The sequence below is a fragment of the Oncorhynchus nerka genome, linkage group LG1, assembly GCF_034236695.1.
Source record: "Oncorhynchus nerka isolate Pitt River linkage group LG1, Oner_Uvic_2.0, whole genome shotgun sequence".
Lineage (NCBI taxonomy): Eukaryota > Metazoa > Chordata > Actinopteri > Salmoniformes > Salmonidae > Oncorhynchus > Oncorhynchus nerka.
In genome coordinates, this window is record NC_088396.1 from 28,314,877 (window position 1) to 28,339,846 (window position 24,970).

The 24,970-nt window shown below is 42.1% G+C and overlaps 1 pseudogene; it reads right to left on the minus strand.

Annotated features, from left to right (window-relative positions):
* Positions 1–1,048: 1,048 nt before the first annotated feature.
* Positions 1,049–24,970, minus strand: LOC115103877 (tryptophan--tRNA ligase, mitochondrial-like; annotated as a pseudogene).

Sequence of the window (24,970 nt, forward strand, 5' to 3'; positions counted from 1 at the left end):
ATTGGAGTGCCAACAAAAGAAGCTCGTCAAAGGTAAGGCATGAATTATATTTTTATTTCTGTGTTTTGTGTCACGCCTGCAGGGTTGAAATACGCTTTTCTCTCTTTGTTTACGGAGGTGCTATCCTCAGATAATAGCATTGTTTGCTTTCGCCGAAAAACCTTTTTGAAATCTAACAAGTCGGCTGGATTCACAACAAGTGTAGCTTTAATTTGCTATCTTGCATGTGTGATTTAATGAAAGTTTGATTTATTTGAATTTGGCGCTCTGCATTTCCCCTGGCTTTTGGCCAGGGTCCCACATATCCCAGAGAGGTTAAGAGGGTTTTGTGTAGATCGTTGACAAAAAAAGAAATGCAAATGAAAGTCCTGTGGCTACCATGCTGTATCAGCGTGAAGTGAATCTCTGCACAGATACTGCGTGAGAGCAAAGTGTTGCATCTCGCTCATTTCAATATCTGCGGTGCTGCTCGTGCCAACATCATTTCGCTGAGTCTAGAATTAAATTAAATTTGGTAGCTTATAGTCCTTAGTCATTGTAAGCTATTATTGGCTCATATGAATAGGCTGTATTTTCAGTCTGCTGCTTATGCCACTGCAAATACTAAAGTTGAAATAAACTGCAGTTGGATGTGATCTGACTAGTTAGTTCCCAGGTAAATATGGATCTGGAAAACTACATCAGAGTCCAGCTCCCACAGATGATCTGCTCCATCACCAGGATGGTGGGAGCAAAGAGGGTGAAAATATTATCCTAAGCAGTCAGGATCCCAGGTTAGTCTATCCAAGTATCACAGTGAGGCTGAGCTCTTCTTTATGTTCCATCTGCAGACAAGAGCCCAGAACTGAACAGGCAGAATGCCTACTATTGACAGGGCATTGGCCTACTCATTACTCACTACCCACAGACTGTGTCTGATGACGTGCGTGTGTGTCTGTTTATTGTATTAGAGCTTGAGAGTTCTCATTGGACTTTCCACAGAAAACCCATAGCATATCCTATGCATATATTTATTGTTTAAGTAAAACATATATTGACATTAATTTGAAGCAAGGCATAGAGATTAATAAATGGCGACAATATACATAACTCAAGCAAATGTAGTCAAGCACCAGTAGAATCTTCCATTCCCCATACACAGAGTGCAAGTCTCTACTTCTTTAAACAGTTTAACAAGTCCCCCCCTCCTTCAGTAAAAGTCTACTCTGTGGCTGACCTCCTTGAGGATGGGTGCAGCCAGTTCCCTGGCCCTGTTTGTACTTCCCCGTGTCTAGCCCCACCACCTCCTCCTCCACCGTGCAACCTGCTGCGTGCATCAGCACCAGGTTGGACACACCCAGGCGTGCCGCAGGGTCAAAGGTCACCACGAAGGTGAAGTCTGACGGTACAGCGGATTTTGAGGACGATGTCGTCGGGCGAGTCAAGGAGGTTGACGGTGGCCATCTTCTGGGGGTCTGACTTGGACATCTTGGAGGGGTCGCGGAGGGATTTGACCTTCCATGTGGAGCTTGATTGGGATGAAAAGAGAATAGGCCTTGTTAAGGCTGGGTTGTGTTTGGCAGCGATATGGCTATTATTGTTATTAAGGTGAATGTATGCATGGGATATCATTACATCAGTTAATCATATCCCGATAAGAAGAACCAGGTCCTGGCAGTATGCTGTCAGCAGAGAAGTCAGGGGTGCATGGGGGGTGGCACTGGAGGATGAATGGGGGAAGGTCTCTTTCCTGATGAGCTCTTTGTTTCAGGGTGATTTAAGAGGACATCTTTGATTGGGATTCAAAGTGGTGGGGGATGACTGGCAGTTCTGCCAGAAGCTGTTGCTCTGGTCTCTTTCCCACAAAACGTCCATCGGTAAACAGCCAAAGACAGCACAAAAAGACAGCATCAATCAGCCTGAGCCAACCACTGTCCCTAACCCGCCCCTGTAATACACACACACTTTTATCTATCCATCTCAACACGCGGGCGCACACACACATCTCTGAAGTCGTCTTGAGGACATACCCCCTCCCGCCTCCCCAAATCTATTATCACTTTATTTCTCAGATATATGAGGAAGGGAACGGTCCTTTAATCAAAGCTCCATTGCACGCATGGCTGGTTACATCTTGTGCTTTCATGATGGCGATAATGAAGGAGTATAAAACGGAGTGTACCAGAGTGGGGTTAAGTATCCATCAGTAGGACATGCTGGCCATGTGTCTTTGTGCATGTGCATCTGGATGTATGTATCCATACGGGTATATCTATGTGTAGTGTATGAGAGCGAGAAAATGAGAAAGAGAGTTGGATTTTGAGTATGTTTACGTATGAGTGAGTGTCTGAGTAAGAGAAAATGTACTACACTGCCTGCATCCATAGATGTAACCCCTGTGTGGTACACAGTAACTTACTGAGCAGAACACGTGGCTCAGGGAATAAGTCTCCATATGTGTTCTTGAAGATGCGGGCTAGGTCCTGAGCCAAGTCCAGATGTTGGACCTGATCTTATCCTACTGGGATGTGAGTGGACCCGTAACAACATACAACATAGAATTTTTTTTTTTTAAATATTCATTTAATTTATTTGCTGCTGCACACCCACACTTAATGGAGACTGAGCTCACTTGTAAAGGAGAATATCCGCAGCTTGCAGGACGCGGAAAGACTACAGCCCCACACTCCCCTTATTCTTCTGTTTACTTTTCATCTGGAGAGAGAGCAAGAGAAATAGGGGAGAGGGGTGTAGCAAGAAGAAAGAAAAAGAAACATTGCAAGGAGAGAAAAGTAGAAAATGAAAGACAAAAAGAAGAAAAAGAAAACAGGTTAGCTTCTCTTTAAGGCGGCCTGTTCTCTTTACGAGTGAAGAGCACTCGCTCATACAAACTCAACATGGCTGAATCACAGGACATTTTCCACCACATTTGACGTGAAGTCAGCTGTTGAGTAAACAAAAGGTGTTTTCAGTGTAGAACCAGAACACTGCTGGCTGTCCTTTCCTTCCCTCTGGCCTCCTAGTAAAACTGCATGTGGCCAAGGAAATCACTGTCATTATGAGAACATTTAAACAGATCTGGCAGGCGAGGTGCTGCTATGAGAAACAAACAGGACTAACAATAGTCAGGATGCTGAACATGAGAAAGGAAATAGAGGAAAATGGAAGGATACCATTGAACTTTCAACCATTTGTAACTTGACTAACAATTTAATTGATCATCAACTCAATTGTGCAGCCATTGATATTAATGCATAATTTACACAAAAAGTCAGGATTAGTCCCCACGTAAACTCATTCAGTGGTTGTATCACTGCATTTCAAATCCTACAGTATTCCCAAGCTGTTATGTACCTTTCACTGAGGCAGGTGTCTTAGTCGGGGGAATACTGGCGAGGCAGCCCAGGATCCAGGACAGTTCAGTGTTCAGAGACCTGTGGAAGGGAGGAAGACACCACAACCAGTCACTCAACATGGGCCAAGCCTAAATATTATTATTGGTTTTAAACTAAGCCCACGTGTCAAATTAAACATCAAGTATCTTCTCCACCACCTCAAATAAACATAAGTAAAAACCTTCCAGATCCTCACATGGTGGGACTCTTCAGCCCCACCATGTGGCAGAGATAGGGCACAGGGAAGATCCAGTATAGTTCCTAACAACCAGGTGCTATGTTGCCCAGATGCATAGCCAATAGCCATACTCCATTATACTACATCAGTGACAAGGCATTAGAGCCATTAAATAACTCCAAACCCCTGGACATTAGCAGGGCTGGATTTAACGACTCCCTCTCTGCATCACACTACAGCCATCCCATACTTCTTTCTCTCTCTCAACATGGGTCTCTCTAAAACCTTTGGGCCTTGCCAACATGGAAAAAAAGGCGCAAAATCTTTCTGCTTCAGAGACTTAGAGTTTATGGGTGCTGGCGAAGTGACTGCCTCCGCTTAAAACGGATTCTAAAGAGTGTGACGTAAACTCAAGACAGCACGGACATAAACAAACATTTTACACTGAATACTTGTAGCTAGAGAGGGGGGATTTGTTACAGACAGACTATGAACGTGAAATAGGACAGATGTTGATGTCAGCAGAGTGAGGAAGGAGACACTGATATAGATCTAGGTGAAATAAAATACATTTTAGAATGAACATCAACTCCATTCATATTGAATGTGATCTTTCTTCGTAGCATCTGAAACAAACACACTACTAGTAATGTTATGGATTATGTGATTATAGGACTCATTTTTTATTTATTAAAAAATATAAACCTCAGAGCTTTGTGGATCTGCTGCTGTTATTCCAGTAAGAAATGGAGCAACTCAGTGGCGGTCGGTGGCGTTTTAATACTAGGGAAGACTAGTTGTTATGTGCATGGCCTTATTTCTATTACAGCATATTGGCAGGACTGTCATTCATATTCCATTCACCAAGCTCAATGTAACATCGATGCGGTTTAGGCTACTACATGATACTCCAATTTGACCTATACCCATCATGCTACAACCTAGCCTATAAATGAAAGTTTATAACGTAGATGCACAGATCGAGAGACAAATTGGAGTAATCAAGGTGACAGACAGTGGTTGTGTCCGAATACCCATACTTGCGTCCTAAATAGTAGGACGTTGGCATATGCAAAAAAAAAAAAAAAAATGTTTTATAGTATGTGACATTTCGAAAATCGAGTATATTTTTGATGCCCAGATGTCATAATCATTTCTCCTTTGACAAAAGCTGATAATAAGCGGTCAATTAGATCTGGAGATGCACTACCGAAATGAACCAAAAGCGGGAAACAGCACAATCACACATGACACATTCTCAGTGTACAAAAATATAATGTTTTATAGTATGTAACTTTTTAACTTTTTAAAAATAGAGTATGCTGTAAATGCCAGGATGTTATTCTCATTTTGGCTTTGTAGCTGATTTGTAGCTGCCTGCTGTGCCTTTAACTAGCTATGTGCTTTAGTAGTTAGCTAGGACTAGAAGTTATAACTGTTCGATCAGTAACGTTTGCTAGCTACATGGTTACTTGCTGTTCACCGTCAACTTCATATTTAACTTTAGCCTAGTTAGCTAGCTGGTTAGTTTCATTGCACATATGGGTGGAATCATTACCCCAAACTGTTGCAAAATTTTCTGTTTTGCAACGAAAACTAGTGTTTCTATTGGACAGATTCAGGCAGGTTCCCTCTTTCGTTTGCTGAACCTTTCCAATAGAAACGCTAGTTTTTGTTGCAAAACGTTTTGCAAATGTTTGGAGTATACACCCTTGTTAAGGTAAAAGTAATGGTAAGCTGCACTCATTACTGTTTCACCTTGACACTCCAATTTTATAAAGTATGTGGCCATCTAGCTACATAAAGTTCAAACAACTTTACTTTACTCATGTTTTGTTTAATGTACTTAATCTCATGTCTTTTCAGGATCTAGATAAAGGAGTGTGAGCTGGAGGGGAAGCTGTCACCTGCATGGGAGAAAAATAAGTGGGAGAACCTTAGGCTTAAGCAAAAATAAATGTGGGCTCCTCTTTCTCCCCAAAGGGTCCAGATGGGGAGGTGGGAGAAGGAGGTGACCGCCCGTGAGGCACTCCTTATGGCCATTTTAGAGGCCATGACTAAGAAGTAGTTTTATGTATTTTGTATGCATTTTATTTATAGCTGTTAATGTATTCATTTTTTTACTGTTTTTGGTGAAGTGGATTTCTGTTCTCATTGAAAGTGTTTCTTGTTTGTAATGTTTTTTATTTATTTGATACCGGTACATTTACTGTTTGTGTGTTTTACTTTCAACATTAAAAAAATGCACTCGCACATCTGAGCTATCTTGTTGCAGGTACATGGTAACAATTAGATAAGTTCAAAGTGAAAAGAAACCCTGCACACAGCTGTTGCTTTGGTATAATAATAAATTGAATTTCTATAATGCTTTTCATAACAATCTCAAAGCGCATCAAAAGCAAAAAACAAACAAGCAATATCATGAGTAGCCTAGCTATAGTTAGGTCAACCAATAGAGGCCAAGTCTTTGAGTGCATACATCCTCCAAAGATGGAGAGGGACAGCTCATGGCTTGATCAGAGGAAGGTGGTCAGGGAGATGGGTGACGATCTTGTATAGGAATAGCTACTCTGGGAACCAGCTTGAGTCATGTAGCCACTAGCATCCTTCACAATGTATGGCACCTACCCAGCTCTGGGCACCAGAAACCTCAGCACACAGTTCAGAGTAGTAGCCAGTTGTCCTCAGTACGAGCCCTTTGCCTCACCACTGCATTCCTCTACTGCCATTGATACATGTGTAGGCCTACGGTACACTCCAAATACGTCATTCCAAATGCTAGCTACTTAGCCCACAACAATAACATGAAAGGTCACTGGGTTGGGCTACAGACCATCCTTTCCCGTTCATATGTGAAGCCGACACTGATGGACCTTGGAAAAAAACCTGCTCCGACTGGGAAAATTAGTTTTGAACGGTCATCCCAATAGTCAGAAACTCAGGCACTTCTTTGACCTGAAGATCACAGACATCCTGATTTTACACAGTCTGAGCTAATTTTGTTGACGAATTCCTAGTTGTCTTGAATGCACCAAAAGTAAGACGTTTCGGGCGTGGCATACTGCATTCTTTTTCTAAACAGTACGTGCTAAATAGTATGTAGTACAATTAGTAGACAGTATGCAGTTTAAGTAAGTAGTAGGCAAAACAGATTTCAGACACGGCCAGTGACACATTCAATAGGGCCTTGCACACAAAGTAAGTAGCATACTGATTTCAGAAAATATTTTAAAAGCCAGTTCCACTACCATATTTACATGTGCAGGGATACTGGAGTGATGGAGGTATATATTGATCGGGGTAAGGGGACTAGGCAACAGGATATTAGATAAACAGAGTAGTAGCAGCTTGTATGTGAATGGGTGTGCATGTGTATAGAGTGTAGAGTCAGATGGAAGAATGGCGCCGGAGGGGATGGCTGCTGTTTTACGGGCTCCCAACCAGTTGTGCCATTTTGTGTGTTTTTTTTCTGCACTTATTTTGTGCATAATATTGGTGCTACCATCTCTATTGACCTAAAATAGCTTCTGGATATCAGAACAGTGATTACTCACCTCGAACTGGCCAAAACAAAATGATATAATGAATCTGACGCAAAGGATATGATATTGCTCCCAGGCAAGGCCCAAATCCCTGTAATTCACATGAAGAAAATGAGGAAATACAGGGGGTGTAGATCAGGGTGTCTTGTGAGAATTAGTCTGCGAGTGGTTAACCTGCCTCTACCATACGTTCTATTAGGTAACGTGCAATCACTGGAGAATAAAACTGGAGGAGCTCTATTCGAGACTATACTACTAACTGGACATTAAAAACTAATATCTTATGTTTCACAGAGTCGTGGCTGAATGACGAAACAGATAATATACAGTTGGCTGGGTTTTCGGTGCATCGGCAGGACAGAACATCTACGTCTGGTAAGACTAGGGTTGGGGGTGTGTGTCCATTTGTCAATAACAGCTTATGCGCGATGTGTAATATTAATTATATGGAGAAGCAGCAGAGGGGGAGAGCTAGCTATATATATATATATATTATATATATTTTTTTACCTTTCACTTAGCTAATGCAGCTAATTTAGCCTACTCAACAACCTGACTGAAACAGAGAGGAATGCTATTTCTGTTAGCTAGCTGGCTAAGGCCATCCAACACTGCATCTCTTCCAAGTCAAGGTAAGCTTTTGGTTTTATAAATGTATTGTCACCGGTGTAATTGCAAACTGCTTACTGTACACTGTTATGCCTGATTGTGCACGTGGGTTTACTAAAGCGTTAGTTTGACTTCAGTTTATTTTAGTAAATATTTCTATAAATATCTTTTTTTTCTTCTTAAAACTGCATTGTTGGTTAAGGGCTTGTAAGTCTACACCTGTTGTATTCGGCGCATGTGACATACAATTTCATTTGATTTTGAGTTTGTTGAGTATGACATTATCTAATATGGTTACAACGATGGAGACTCTGTAGAGGTTAGCATTTATGGTTGAATGTTTGGCTTGGAGAGGTTTTTTGTGCCTTGTCACAGATTGTTTGTGGACTTCACTGCACAACACAACAGCTAAGGTAAAGAGAGAGGAGAGCGCGCAGATGCGATAAAAAATTATACAATGAGCAAAGTGATGATGCTGTACGTGGCTGCTATGAAAGTGAACTGTGTGTGACTGGTGATCAGGAGTGTATTCATTCTACCGATTCTGGATGGACCTACCTGAATTTGTCCAAAATAAACACATTTTAGACTAATGATTACTCCCCAGATCAGCTAGATGCAGGCAAGAGGTGCCGCACGGCAAGATGTACCGGTCATCAAGTCTGACACCAACTTAAACAGCTTCTATCCTCAAGCAATATGACTGTTAAATAACTACCAAAACAGCTACACAGACTATCTGTGTTAACCTTGCATCTTTATTGACCTTTTATTTCAATCTTTGCACTGTTGTTATGCACACTCAGATGGTCTTACACACTCACACACACTGTCACTCCAACACACATACAAACACTCACTCCATCATTTGCTCACTCACACATATATTTATACTCATTCAAATCAAATTGTAATTGTCACATGCGCCAAATACAACAGGTGTAGAACTCACTGTGAAATGCTTACTAACAAGTCCTTAACCAACAATGCAGTTCAAGAAATAGAGTTAAGAAAATATTTACAAAAATAACAAAGTTACAATATTAAGGCTATGTACAGGGGGTACCGGTACTGAGCCAATGTGTGGGGGTACAGGTTAAACAAGGTCATTTGTACATGTAGGTAGGGGTAAAGTGACTATGCATAGATAATAAACAGCGAGTAGCAGTAGTGTAAAAACGGGGGGTTGGGGGAAATCTTCTGGCTGGCCTTTTGCTTAATTGTTCAGCAGTCTTATGGCTTTGGGGTAGAAGCTGTTAATTATTATGGTATAGGGGACGCTTGCGTCCCACTTGGCCAAAAGCCAGGGAAAATGCAGCGCTGCAAATTCAAATAAAATTATATAAAAATCAAACTTTCATTAAATCACATGTAAGATACTAAATTAAAGCTACACTCGTTGTGAATCCAGCCAACATGTCAGATTTTAAAAAGGCTTTACAGCGAAAGCATAATAAGCTATTATCTGATGATAGCACAACAGTAAACAAAGAGAGTAGCATATTTCAACCCTGCAGGCGCTACACAGAACGCAAAAATAAAATATAAAACATGCCTTACCTTTGACGAGCTTCTTTTGTTGGCACTCCAATATGTCCCATAAACATCACAATTGGTCCTTTTGTTCGATTAATTCCGTCCATATATATCCAAAATGTCCATTTATTTGGGGCGTTTGATCCAGAAAAAAACAGCTTCCAAATTGTTCAACGTCACTACAAAATATCTCAAAAGTTGCCTGTAAACTTTGCCAAAACGTTTCAAACTACTTTTGTAATACAACTTTAGGTATTTTTAAATGTTAATAATCGATCAAATTGAAGACGGGTCTGTTTTCAATAGAGGACGAGAGGAAACTAACACTACTTTTCAAGTCTTGCGCACTCTCAACAGCGTTACCCTTTTCCAAGATGGCCGTACTTCTTCATTGCACAAAGGAATAACCTCAACCAAATTCTAAAGACTGGTGACATCCAGTGGAAGCGGTATGAACTGAAAACAAGTGCCCAAGAAATATCGTTTCCCAATGAGAACTCACTGAACAGACAGAGACCTCAAAAAAAAGATTCTGAACGGTTAGTCCTCGGGGTTTTGCTTGCTAAGTTCTGTTATACTCACAGACATGATTCAAACAGTTTTAGAAACTTCAGTGTTTTCTATCCAAATCTACTAATAATATGCATATCTTATATTCTTGGCATGAGTAGCAGGAAGTTGAAATTGGGCACGTTATTTATCCAAAAGTGAAAATGCTGCCCCCTATACTTTAAGAAGTTTTAAGGAGCCTTTTGGACCTAAACTTGGCGCTCCGGTACCACTTGCCGTGCGGTAGTTGAAAGAACAGTCTATGACTTGGGTAACTGGAGTCTCTGACAATTTTTTAGGCCTTCCTCTGACACCTCCTTGTATATAGGTCCTGGATGGCAGGAAACTTAGCCCCAGTGTTGTACTGGGCTGTACCCACTACTCTGTAGCGCCTTACGGTCGGATGCCGAGCAGTTGCCATACCAGACGGTGATGCAACTGGTCAGGATGCTCTCGATGGTGCAGCTGTAGAATATTTTGAGGATCTGGGGACCCATGCCAAATCTTTTCAGTCTCTTGAGGGGAAAAGGCGTGGTTGTGCCCTCTTCACGACTTTATTGGTGTGTTTGGACCATGATAGTTTGGTGATGTGGACACCAAGGAACTCTTTACCCCCTTCACCCGTCACGTGAATGGGGGTGTGTTCGTTTGTCTTGCTTACTTTGAGGAAGAAGGTTGTTGTCCTGGCACTACACTGCCAGGTCTCTGACTTCCTCCCTATAGGCTGTCTCATCGTTGTCAGTGATCAGGTCTACCACCGTTGTGTCGTCAAACTTAATGATGGTCACGCAGTCGTGGGTGAACAGGTAGTACAGGAGGGAACTAAGCACACACACCTGAGGGGCCACTGTGTTGAGGATCAGCATGGCAGTTGTGTTGCCTACCCTTACCACCTGGGGGCGGCCCGTCAGGAAGTCCAGGATCCAGTTGCAGAGGGAGGTGTTTAGTCCCAGGGTCCTTAGCTTAGTGATGAGCTTTGTGGGCGCTATGGTGTTGAACGCTGAGCAGTAGTCAATGAACAGCATTCTCACATAGGTGTTCCTTTTGTCCAGGTGGGAAAGGACAGTGTGGAGTGCGATTGAGATTGCGTTATCTGTGAATCTGTTAGGGCGCTATGTGGATTGGAGTTGGTCTAGGGTTTCCGGGATGATGGTGTTGTGAGCCGTCACCAGTCTTTCAAAGCACTTCATGGCTACCGATGTGAGTGCTATGGGGCGGTAGTCATTTAGGCAGCTTACCAAATCAAATTAAATAAAAACATTTTGGTCACATACACTTGGTTAGCAGATGTTTATGCGAGTGTAGCGAAATGCTTGTGCTTCTAGTTCCAAAAGTGCAGTAGTGTCCAGTGATTGGGTCTCAATACAGTATATACATGTGATATAATTAATGTAAGATATGTAACATTATTAAAGTGGCATTAAAGGTGGCGTTGTTTAAAGTGACTAGTGAGCCATTTATTAAGAAATGAATTTGTTCAAAACTCTTCAACTATTGTCTTTCTCTCTCTGAGTCAACTACTCACCAAATGTTATGCACTGCAGTGCTAGCTAGCTGCAGCTTATGTGTTCAGTACTATATTCATGCTCTGATCCTTTGATTGGATGAACATGTCAGTTCATGCTGCAAGAGATCTGATGGATCGGAGGGTGTCCTCTGGAAGTCGTCATAATTACTGTGTAAGTCTATGGAAGTGGGTGAGAACCATGAGCCTCCTAGGTTTTGTATTGAAGTCAATGCACCCAGAGGACGGAAAATAGCTGTCCTGTAGGGTAGCACTCTGCACTCCCTACAGGGTGCTGTTGAGGCTACTGTAGACCTTCATTGCAAAACATTGTGTTTTAATTCATTATTTGGTGACGTGAATATATTTAGTATAGTTTTATCTAAAAAGGATAACAGACCTTTCACTGTTTTTTTTATATTTTATGAAGTTCACTGAGTAGGATGGTTTACCCCTTCCATTGGTGTAACTTTACTATGGTCTTTCTCTCGGACACACATATGCCCATGCACACACACTCGCACAATCTTTTCAAGCTGAAGGCCCATCACTTAAGACACTTGATTTCAACTGGTCACCATTTTTTCAATGAAGTCAAGTGTTTTCTTTGGGCGGTAATGGTATTTGTACATGTGGAACAGACTCTGGTTTGTTTGTTCAATAGGAGATCCCCTTCGCTGCCAAGATATGTGGCATGAAGCGAAATGGGAATAAAAATAGGCCTTGGTGCGTGTGTGAGAGAAATATCACAGATGGACCACACTAACAAAACAAATACGTCACTTGCTGAGATAGTCTGACACACACACATACAAACACACATTTGAATTGTCCAGTGAGAAGAAAATGTCTATTCGGATTACACTTCCTTTCCTAACTCAGGAGTTTACCCCAAAAAATGCTTATCCCCTTCATCCCTTCATGTGGCTTCCTCTGAAGTAAATGGTGGTATGTGTTTTCATAATCCCTGTGAATTTGCAGAGCACACAGTGAAGATAAGGATTGGAGTGATAAAATAAGCGTTTTAAATTGCCTGCATTAGGTAACCATTCAGAGCTTGCCATGATAAAATAAACATTCCAATATGGACACCACTTCAGCTGACTTTCTTGATGACATGCTGGGAAATAGATCCAAAGCAGCCTGCTCAGACCACCAAGTCACAAACACACTCTCAGCTTTTCCAACTGTTTGCAACACCACATTAGAAAATAGGCTCAAACTCTTTTAATAGAGCAGTGATTGTGTGTGTGTGTGTATGCATGAGTGTGTACCTGCCTGCATGTGTGTCGGACTAACCTGTGACTGCTGGAAGAGGATAGATGTCTCTGGGTCAATGCCACAGGCCAGCAGGCTGGCAACCATGACCAGTATGTTGACCCGCAGAAGGGACTGGGTGATGGAGTGCAGGTCCACTATGCTGTAGAGCACTAAGGGGTACTGGCTCTGCAGGGTCACCCAGCTCTCCAGAGCCCCAAGGTAATTCCCTAGGTGGGGCACAGACGTGGGCTAGATCCCAGAGAACACATACCTCCTAGAGGCTCCTGTTAAGAAGCGGTGGAGAGAGAAGGGTTTGAAAAGAGATGGAACTTGAGAGGGAGAAGAAAACTTCCTGATGGGCCGCCCACAGGTGGTAAGGGTAGGCAACGTGTTGTTGAGGAGCATGTGAACAATACATTGATTGCCCTCCAAAGGCCATTTTTGTTTTTTTACATTAATGATCCTCAACACCGGGGCCCCTCAGGGGTGTGTACTTAGTCCCCTCCTGTACTCCCTGTTCACCCACGACTGCATGGCCAAGCACGACTCCAACACCATCATTAAGTTTGCTGACGACACAGCAGTGGTAGGCCTGATCACCAACAACGATGAGACTGCCTATAGGGAGGAGGTCAGAGAACTGGCAGAGTGGTACCAGGACAACAACCTTTCCCTCAATGTGAGCAAGACAAAAGGAGCTGATCGTGGACCACAGGAAAAGGCAGGCCGAACAGGCCCCCATTAACATCAACGGGGCTGTAGTGGAGCGGGTCGAGAGTTTCAAGTTCCTTGGTGTCCACATCATCAAAGTACTATCATGGTCCAAACTAGAGGTCGACCGATTATGATTTTTCAACGCCGATACCGATTATTGGAGGGCCAAAAGAGCCGGTACCGATTAATCGGCCGATTAAAAAAAAATATATATAGATATATATATTAAAAACATGTTTAATGTATTTGTAATAATGACAATTACAACAATACTGAATGCACACTTATTTTAACTTAATATAATACATCAATAAAATCAATTTAGCCTCAAGTAAATAATGAAACATGTTCAATTTGGTTTAAATAATGCAAAAACAAAGTGTTGGAGAAGAAAGTAAAAGTGCAATATGTTCCATGTAAAATATGTGCCATGTAAGAAAGCTAACGTTTCAGTTCCTTGCTCAGAACATGAGAACATATGAAAGCTGGTGGTTCCTTTTCTCATGAGTCTTCAATATTCCCAGGTAAGAAGTTTTAGGTTGTAGTTATTATAGGAATTATAGGACTATTTCCCTCTATACCATTTGCATTTAATTAACCGTTGACTATTGGATGTTCTTGTAGTCACTTTAGTATTGCCAGTGTAACAGTATAGCTTCCGTCCATCTCCTCGCTCCTCCCTGGGCTCGAACCAGCAACACAACGACAACAGCCACCACATCGAAGCAGCGTTACCCATGCAGAGCAAGGGAAACAACCACCCCAAGGCTCAGAGCGAGTAGCGCTCGCTAACTAGCTAGCCATTTCACTTTGGTTACACCAGCCTCATCTCGGGAGTTGATAGGCTTGAAGTCAAACAGCTTGATGCACAACGAAGAGCTGCTGACAAAACGCATGAGAATGTTTGAATGAATGTTTACGCGCCTGCTTCTGCCTACCACCGCTCAGTCAGATACTTGTATGCGTAGTCAGATTATATGCAACGCAGGACACGCTAGATAATATTTAGTAATATCATCAACCATGTCTGCTTAACTAGTGATTATGATTGATTGTTTTTTATAAGATAAGTTTAATGCTAGCTAGCAACTTACCTTGGCTTACTGCATTTGCGTAACAGGCAGTCTCCTTGTGGAGTGCAACGAGAGAGAGGCAGGTCGTTATTGCGTTGGACTAGTTAACTGTAAGGTTGCAAGATTGTATCCCCCGAGCTGACAAGGTGCAAATCTGTCGTTCTGCCCCTGAACAAGGAGGTTAACCCACTGTTTCTAGGCCGTCATTGAAATAAGAATGTGTTCTTAACTGACTTGCCTAGTTAAATAAAGATTAAATAAAGGTGAAAAAAAAAAAAAAAAAAAAAGGCAAATTGACGCCCAAAAATACGGATTTCCGATTGTTATGAAAACTTGAAATCGGCCCTAATTAATCGGCCATTCCGATTAATCGGTCGACCTCTAGTCCAAACACACCAAGACAGTGGTGAAGAGGGCAAGACGAAACCTTTCCCCCTCAGGAGACTGAAAAGATTTGGCATGGGTCCCCAGATCCTCAAAAGTTATACAGCTGCACCATCGAGAGCATCCTGACCAGTTGGTATGGCAACTGCTCAGCATCTGACCGTAAGGCGCTGCAGAGGGTAGTGTGTACGGCCCAGTACATCACTGGGGCCAAGCTTCCTGCAATCCAGGACCTATATAATAGGCGGTGTCAGAGGAAACCCATAAAATTGTCAGAGACTCCAGTCACCCAAGTCATAGACTGTTTTCTCTGCTACCGCACAGCAAGCGTTACCGGAGTGCCAAGTCTAGGTCCAAAAGGCTCCTTAACAGCTTCTACCCCAAAGCCATAAGACTGCTGAACAATTAAGCAAATGGCCACCGGACAATTACATTGACCCCCCCTTCCATTTGTTGTATACACTGCTGCTACTCGCTGTTTGTTATCTATACATAGTCACTTCACTCCTACCTACATGTACAAATTACCTCAGCTAACCTGTAGCCCCACACACTGGTATCGGTACGGTACCCCCTATATATTGCCTCGTTATTGTTATGTTATTGTGTTACTTTTTATTTTTATTTATTTTTTACTTTAGAAAATTTGGTAAATATTTTCTTAACTCTTCTTGAACAGCACTGTTGGTTAAGGGCTTGTAAGTAAGCATTTCACGGTAAGGTCTACACTTGTTTAATTCGGTGCATGTGACAAAGTTTGACATGATTTGAACAAGAGTAATAAAAGTAACAGATTTCAAGACAACATCAAGAGAAAGAAAATAAGAAATTAAGGAGAGAAAGAAAAAGTGAAGTCACCTGCAGAGGTGTTTGTACTGTATGCTGCCAACTGGCAGATTGGGAGGCAGTGGTCATGGTTGTATTGCTGTTATGGAGATGCTTAATAAAATCCATACCTAGCACCTCTGTAACAGTCCATGGGAGAACGTAACCCCCAGATGTCCAATAAAAATATAGAACACTCTCCAGCCAGCCAATGAGGCCAGAGCAACAACTACAAATGGCCAATGAAAGCAGGGCAGTGGGAAAAATAAATCAATAAGAGTTGAAAAAAAAATGTAGGTTTAGGTACAGAGCAGAAATCAAGTGTGTGGGGTGTGTGTGAGTGAGAGTCTATACTCAAGAGCATCATAAACCACAGCTATCAGAAACAATTACATGAAGACTTTATTTTAAAGCCCTGGTGGGAGTTGATGAATAGGCTCTTTTTAAAATTGGGATCCTTAACGTTAAGAAAAATCCCTAACCGTTTAAAAAAAAAAAAAAAAAAAAATCACAGTGCAGTTATCACAAAATGTTATTCTCTGTGTTATAGCCTACTTAGACGGTAGGCTATAAAGGCCAGGGGAAAGTTGTGTAATTTAAATTAAACCAAGAGAAAAAGGCAAACTTTAGTCTACTTTGCGAGGCATACAAAACAAGATGTTGCGATACAGATTACCAAGACATTCTTTCTGTCTGCCCCCTCTTCTCTCCCTCACACTTGCCCACCTGCCCTTGCTCATCGCTAATGATGCGAGCGTGTTCAGACTTCAATCTGTTGCGTGTAGAATATCCTAGCCTATTCATTGCTGACAGACCCTGCTTTACAGAAATTGCGAGACATTGCAAGCCAATAAATTGCAATATACAACATTCCATTGTAAGATACAGCTTTTGATTGCCGATAGATGGGCCTAGTGCACGGTTTTGACTCCGTCTGCCTGGTGGCCGAACCTGCCCTTACTGTGCCCCTCCGCTCTCTCTCTGTCCCTTGCTAGTTCACTATGAAAGATGCGAGTGCTTGTGTTCTCGGAAGTACGGCAACTAAATCAGTCTCCTCTGTTTCAAAAATACTGACTCTTAGGAGGCGATTATTAGCGGAATGTACATATGTACATACTACCTCAATTGGCCCGACCAACCAGTGCTCCCGCACATTGGCTAACTGGGGTATCTGTATTGTGTCCCACCACCCACCACCCGCCAACCCCTCTTTACGCTACTGCTACTCTCTGTTCATCATATATGCATAACCATATCTACATGTACATACTACCCCAATCAGCCTGACTAACCGGTGTCTGTATGTAGCCTCATTACTGAATATATTCTCGCTAATGTCTTTCACTGTCTTTTTACTGTAGTTTTTCTTTCTTTACTTACCTATTGTTCACCTAATACCTTTTGTGCACTATTGGTTAGAGTCTGTAAGTAAGCATTTCACTGTAAGGTCCTGTTGTATTCGGCGCACGTGACAAATAAACTTTGATTTGATTTGAATTTAATCCTGACACCAGAGAGGAAGGGGTGAAGCGAGAGGTTTCACTCTCACCAAAATAAGCCCAATGCATTTCTTTGGACTTGTTTCGGACCTAACCTTGTCACGTGCCTTCTCTCCTTTAGGACGACTCCCATTGATAGGGCGGAGACATGAGCATCTCGTCATCATATACAGATCTCTGTTGACACTCAGAAATGGCAGTGGACATGCAAGGAGTTGAGGAATCAATTATTTTGGAGTCAACTCTCAATCACCAAATCATCGTCAGTAACTTTGGAAACATGCAAGCAACAGCACCAACATTTTTATTTTTATTTATTTCACCTTTATTTAACCAGGTAGGCTAGTTGAGAACAAGTTCTCATTTACAACTGCGACCTGGCCAAGATAAAGCATAGCAGTGTGAACAGACAACACAGAGTTACACATGGAGTAAACAATTAACAAGTCAATAACACAGTAGAAAAAAAGGGAGTCTATATACATTGTGTGCAAAAGGCATGAGGAGGTAGGCGAATAATTACAATTTTGCAGATTAACACTGGAGTGATAAATGATCAGATGGTCATGTACAGGTAGCGATATTGGTGTGCAAAAGAGCAGAAAAGTAAATAAATATAAACAGTATGGGGAAGAGGTAGGTAAAATTGGGTGGGCTATTTACCGATAGACTATGTACAGCTGCAGCGATCGGTTAGCTGCTCAGATAGCAGATGTTTGAAGTTGGTGAGGGAGATAAAAGTCTCCAACTTCAGCGATTTTTGCAATTCGTTCCAGTCACAGGCAGCAGAGAACTGGAATGAAAGGCGGCCAAATGAGGTGTTGGCTTTAGGGATGATCAGTGAGATGGAACGCGTGCTACGGGTGGGTGTTGCCATCGTGACCAGTGAACTGAGATAAGGCGGAGCTTTACCTAGCATGGACTTGTAGATGACCTGGAGCCAGTGGGTCTGGCGACGAATATGTAGCGAGGGCTAGCCGACTAGAGCATACAGGTCGCAGTGGTGGGTGGTATAAGGTGCTTTAGTGACAAAACGGATGGCACTGTGATAAACTGCATCTGGTTTGCTGAGTAGAGTGTTGGAAGCAATTTTGTAGATGACATCGCCGAAGTCGAGGATCGGTAGGATAGTCAGTTTTACTAGGGTAAGTTTGGCGGCGTGAGTGAAGGAGGCTTTGTTGCGGAATAGAAAGCCGACTCTAGATTTGATTTTAGATTGGAGATGTTTGATATGAGTCTGGAAGGAGAGTTTACAGTCTAGCCAGACACCTAGGTACTTATAGATGTCCACATATTCTAGGTCAGAACCATCCAGGGTGGTGATGCTAGTCGGGCGTGCGGATGCAGGCAGAGAACGGTTGAAAAGCATGCATTTGGTTTTACTAGCGTTTAAGAGCAGTTGGAGGCCACGGAAGGAGTGTTGTATGGCATTGAAGCTCGTTTGGAGGTTAGATAGCACAGTGTCCAAGGACGGGCCGGAAGTATACAGAATGGTGTCGTCTGCGTAGAGGTGGATCAGGGAATCGCTCGCAGCAAGAGCAACATCATTGATATATACAGAGAAAAGAGTCGGCCCGAGAATTGAACCCTGTGGCACCCCCATAGAGACTGCCAGAGGACCGGACAGCATGCCCTCCGATTTGACACACTGAACTCTGTCTGCAAAGTAGTTGGTGAACCAGGCAAGACAGTCATCAGAAAAACCGAGGCTACTGAGTCTGCCGATAAGAATATGGTGATTGACGAAAGCCTTGGCAAGGTCGATGAAGACGGCTGCACAGTATTGTCTTTTATCGATGGCGGTTATGATATCGTTTAGTACCTTGAGCGTGGCTGAGGTGCACCCGTGACCGGCTCGGAAACCAGATTGCACAGAGGAGAAGGTACGGTGGGATTCGAGATGGTCAGTGACCCGTTTGTTGACTTGGCTTTCGAAGACCTTAGATAGGCAGGGCAGGATGGATATAGGTCTGTAACAGATTGGGTCCAGGGTGTCTCCCCCTTTGAAGAGGGGGATGACTACGGCAGCTTTCCAATCCTTGGGGATCTCAGACGATATGAAAGAGAGGTTGAACAGGCTGGTAATAGGGGTTGCGACAATGACGGCGGATAGTTTCAGAAATAGAGGGTCCAGATTGTCAAGACCAGCTGATTTGTACGGGTCCAGGTTTTGCAGCTCTTTCAGAACATCTGCTATCTGGATTTTGGTAAAGGAGAACCTGGAGAGGCTTGGGCTGCGGGGGGGGGGGGGGGGTCTCTAAAAAGTAGAGAACTTTACAGACCATGAGTGGTCTTGTTGCACTACATGTAATGAGGACATGAATAAGGGATCCTTATGGTATAGCTGACCCTGCTCATTCCTGATTAATTTAGGATTTTATAAAAATCTGACATATTTTAGGAATCACAGTTTTGAGATAAATATTATTTAATGTCACAGAGGCCTATTGCAAGAAACTACATAATATAATTGTTCATATAATATCCATTATTGTCATTTTTTGGAGAGTTTGAAATGTAGATCCTTTGATCCGGACAAGGGCATGTCCAGGCATAGAGCCTATTAAATGAATCATATTTAAAACATTTAGAAAATTACCAAAACAAATATTGTCTCCAAATATTTTCCTTTAAATTACCAAAAACATAACTTGTAAACTCAAATAATGCAACAAAATAGAAGTTTCCTTGCCGGACAAGGATTGTCCCGACTCATTGTCCCGCTAATTTCCTGCTATTCTGCACATTTTGCCATGAGGCTGAGAGAAAATGTTTTAAAGCTAATTCCCTGTTATTCAAAATATATTTTCATGGCTTTTGACGTGTTCATATGCTATCTGGGGGGCCCAACCCCAATTTAAAAAAAATAATACCATTGTGATTATTATATTTTTTTCTTGGGTTCGGGGCTCCCAAAACTCGTGGGCCCCCCACCTTGAAGGGGTTGCAGGAGTGTGTGCTACGCCAGTGGTGCCACGTACAAGACAACTCAGAAACTCAGAGGTAACATGTACGTACTTTTTTTTGCATAGAGCTTTCTATTGGTTGATTTTGATACTTTCCAAGTGGGAAACTCCTACCCCTTCTACATGTTTCCAAGTCGGACATATGCAAGTTTCCGAGTTGTCTTGAAGGTGGGACGATCTCTTGCATGTCTTCACTCACAAACCTGATGCTCTTAAAGAAACCGTGTACAATTTCCAATGTAATGCATCTCAGTAGGTACTGCTTTTACACAATGTAGAAACTTAATATTTCGACAAATGACTTTGTAATACAGGTTTCTGTATCAATATTTTAGCTTTTTATAATAAACAAATGTCTTTACACTATTAAAAATTAGGGTTTAGGTTTCTAGAGCACAACATGTGCTTCAAAAATAGCTATAATTCATATAGGCTAGGCCCAATATAGGCTATATCTCAATCAATTCAAATAAACATATTTTCGGGTGCTCCTACATTTTAGGTTGTGTTTGTAACTTTTAAGTTGGATGCAGCAGTGCTACCAATGAAAAGTGTTCATTTAGAGCCCTGCTTGCAACCAAGAAAATCATGTTGAAATCCCTGCTGTGTAACTTGGGCTGCCATCTTTGAAATTCTTTATCTTTACAAATCTTTAGAAACTTAATCTCAAAGTTTGTGCAAGAAATTGTACAGTATTTTATTTTTTAGGTTATCATAACTAATTAGAAAACACTCAGAGGATACTCTCGCTCTTGTAAATTTGGCAAACAGCAATAGTGCTCTGAATCACAATCAGTTTATCTGAGGAACCTACAGCCTTCTATGGCCTCTGGGATCAGATAACCACTGTTCTGAGAACAGTCCTGTCTGTCTCGGTTTTTTGGGCTTAAAGGATCAGATAACTACCCTCTGGTATCAGATTTCAGGTCAGTAAAAGGTGATGGCAGGAAGGAACTGGGTGCTTATGTCATTATTACTGAGGGGGTAATTGTAGCAGAGAGCCATTGATGCTGAGGGCCCCTTAAGAGGTGTCAGGAGTGATTTGGGTGCGGACGGCCTGAATCTGGCTCATGTGTGTTCTCACCTCGTGTTGACACGCCAAAAGCATGTTCCCCCCTTGCCCCGGGGGAGGCTTTTAGCCATGCAGACATGGTAATGGTGTCATTTGAGACAATAACAGACAAACTGAGTCAGTGCTAACTCTTAACTAGCCGCTGGGTAATCAGGCTATCACACGTCACAGCGCCTGCCTGACACATCTGCTCTGTGTTGCATTTGGTCAGAGAAAATAAACATATTTTTAACTTGTGCCACTACAGTTATGAGGATAGAGACAGAGCATTTGGAAAATCTGATAAATGTTGGCAGCACGACAGCCATTAACTGAAAAGAAAAGATAAAGACGATGCAGAAACTCTTCCATTCATGACCAAACCCCCTCAACCTGTCCAACTGTTTCTCACTCCCCCACTCGCTCTTCCTGCACTCTCTCCTTACTCATTTGTGTCTCTCCATTTTCCCTTACTCCATCTCTCCCACCAAATGTGGGCCTGTTGATGACACGTAGCAGCAGCGGTAACTTTGGGTGTTCTCTCCTCATATTTTACTCTGACAGGTGCGTCGCGGTCCTACCACAGTGTAGCCTAGGTGACGAAAGGTTTCTTCATCCACATCTAGCATATGGTGAATACATTACACACTGTGTGCGAGTGTGACATTAACGCCAACAGCTAGAAGGGTTACGTACACTTTCAGGACATGTTTTCACACTTGCAGACACTTTCCGGGAATGTGTGTTCATATATATACACACATGTTATACAGTGGGGCAAAAAAAGTATTTAGTCAGCCACCAATTGTGCAAGTTCTCCCACTTAAAAAGATGAGAGAGGCCTGTAATTTTCATCATAGGCACACTTCAACTATAACAGACAAAATGAAAAAAGAAATCCAGAAAATCACATTGTGATTTTGAAAATCATTGAAAATCACATTGAAAATCACATTGTGGATTTTTTATGAATTTATTTGCAAATTATGTTTGCAAACTCCACTATGGCCAAGACCAAAGAGCTGTCAAAGAACACCAGAAACAAAATTGTAGACCTGCACCAGGCTGGGAAGACTGAATCTGCAATAGGTAAGCAGCTTGGTTTGAAGAAATCAACTGTGGGAGCAATTATTAGGAAATGGAAGACATACAAGACCACTGATAATCTCCCTCGATCTGGGGCTCCACGCAAGAACTCACCCCGTGGGGTCAAAATGATCTCAAGAACGGTGAGCAAAAATACCAGAACCACACAGGGGGACCTAGTGAATGACCTGCAGAGAGCTGGGACCAAAGTAACAAACGCCTACCATCAGTAACACACTACGCCGTCTGAAGTTTGCTAGAGAGCATTTGGATGATCCAGAAGAAGATTGGGAGAATGTCATATGGTCAGATGCAACCAAAATATAACTTTTTGGTAAAAACTCAACTTGTCGTGTTTGGAGGACAAAGAATGCTGAGTTGCATCCAAAGAACACCATACCTACTGTGAAGCATGGGGGTGGAAACATCATGCTTTGGGGCTGTTTTTCTGCAAGGGGACCAGGACGACTGATCCGTGTAAAGGAAAGAATGAATGGGGCCATGTATCGTGAGATTTTGAGTGAAAACCTCCTTCCATCAGCAAGGGCATTGAAGATGAAACGTGGCTGGGTCTTTCAGCATGACAATGATCCCAAACACACCGCCCGGGCAACGAAGGAGTGGCTTCATAAGAAGCATTTCAAGGTCCTGGAGTGGCCTAGCCAGTCTCCAGATCTCAACACCATAGACAATCTTTGGAGGGAGTTGAAAGTCCGTGTTGCCCAGCAACAGCCCCAAAACATCACTGCTCTAGAGAAGATCTGCATGGAGGAATGGGCCAAAATACCAGCAACAGTGTGTGAAAACTTTGAAGACTTACAGAAAACGTTTGACCTCTGTCATTTCCAACAAAGGGTATATAACAAAGTATTGAGATAAACTTTTGTTATTGACCAAATACTTATTTTCCACCATAATTTGCAAATAAATTCCTTAAAAATCCTACAATGTGATTTTCTGGAGAAAAAAAAATCATTTTGTCTGTCATAGTTGAAGTGTACCTATGATGAAAATTACAGGCCTCTCTCATCTTTTTAAGTGGGAGAACTTGCACAATTGGTGGCTGACTAAATACTTTTTTGCCCCTCTGTATGTGTCCTTACGTGTAGGAGGGTATTGCAGGAGTGTGTGTGTGTGTGTGTGTGTCTGATCAACCTGATTGAAGCAGGAATGACAGTACTCATCACAGGTGGAAAAAGCCAATCACATCTGACATCAAAACAGCACTAATGACATCACACAGGAATGTAACGCAAGGCTTCTATTAAGCATATATTTAAAAATAATGGTCAATTAGCAGACGCTCTTCTACAGAGCGGCTTAAAAACAAACAATCGTTGATTGGACATTTTGAAACTGATTCAGTTAGTTGGGAAAACAACAGTGTATTTTTATTATGAGAAGACCTCAGGCCAAAATTCCATGAAGGAGCACAAGTCTCTTCTCTCACTCTCCCAGATCTTTGAAACACATGTGGATCATAGCATATGGATGAAGAGAAATGCCAGAAATCTTAAGCTTCAGTGCAAAGTAAAGTGCTGTGACATCTTTCCACTAGAATGTGTAAAGATGTCAAATATATTCCTATACAATGGGAGGATCTGCAAGAACAGAGAGTGAAAATATTTCTCACTAACCAGGTTTCCATCCAACTTTTTATGCGAGTAAAGTACATGTCGGATAAAAATAAATGTAATGACATGCCTGATGGAAACCGAAAATGTGTTGGTAAACTTACCAAATGTTGACAAAACAAATTACGCTAGACAAGGTGGGATCTTTTTGTGTCTGTAAAATGAATTATGTGAGAAATGTCGGTGGTAACGCTTTCATGTACAAATATTGATATAACCATCATATCGACATAATGACATGTGCTATCCTCCAACCAGGACTCGTCTGGAAAGCAGTTTATTAGGCTACAGATGAAATAAGTTATGAGGAATTCACAGGGTGGTAAAAGTGCACGGTGATGATGCTCCTTCTTTTCCAATAAATATCTTGGGTCTTATTTTGGTGACATGATCATCGACGGTTGCAGTTTGACAAAGTAAAATAATCTTGCTCTTTTGTCCATAATAATCTCATCATGTAGACAATACTAGCATTGTATCCGCAAACTATTGGCTAGAGCACATGTGCCAATACCAGAATGGACACACTCGCTATATAACGCAATTTATTTTTTGAGTTAAAAATGTGATAGAAACCCATTTAACTTGTATTTTTTATTGTGTACATGGGAATTTAACCGCAAAAGGTATTTTTTATGTGCACTACATCATCATGCACAGCCTTTTTGTCAATTTGATGGAAACACTTCACTGGTGGGAAAATGTACATATTGTTTTTATGCAGATTTTAGAATAATCGCATTAAATTCTGGTCGTCAGTTGGTTGGAAACCTAGCTACTGAATGATGAATCTTGTGCTCTTAAGTTACCACAAAAATATAAGTCTGCTTTCTTAACAGTTTTCCAAGCATGTTGTGTAGGCCTACATTGCAAGATCTAGACTTCCAATGTCATTTGAGTTGACTGGCTGCTGTCCAGCCAGCCAACACCATAAATCACCTGAGACATTGGATTGGGCAAGAGGCCGTTTCTCTTCTCAGGGATTTTCTCCTCATACATCATATCAGAGTGGCTCACTGACATCCCCCTCACAGGGCTTCCAGAAGACCAGCCGCTGCAGTGGCCACCACTCCAGTATGCCAATTTCAACACTTCTCAGAGTCGCCACCGGGGGCACCGGCCACCCTTGCAGGGTACCATCAGCCTCTCGTGAGCCCAGGGAAGGTACCCAGATCAGACCCAGCAT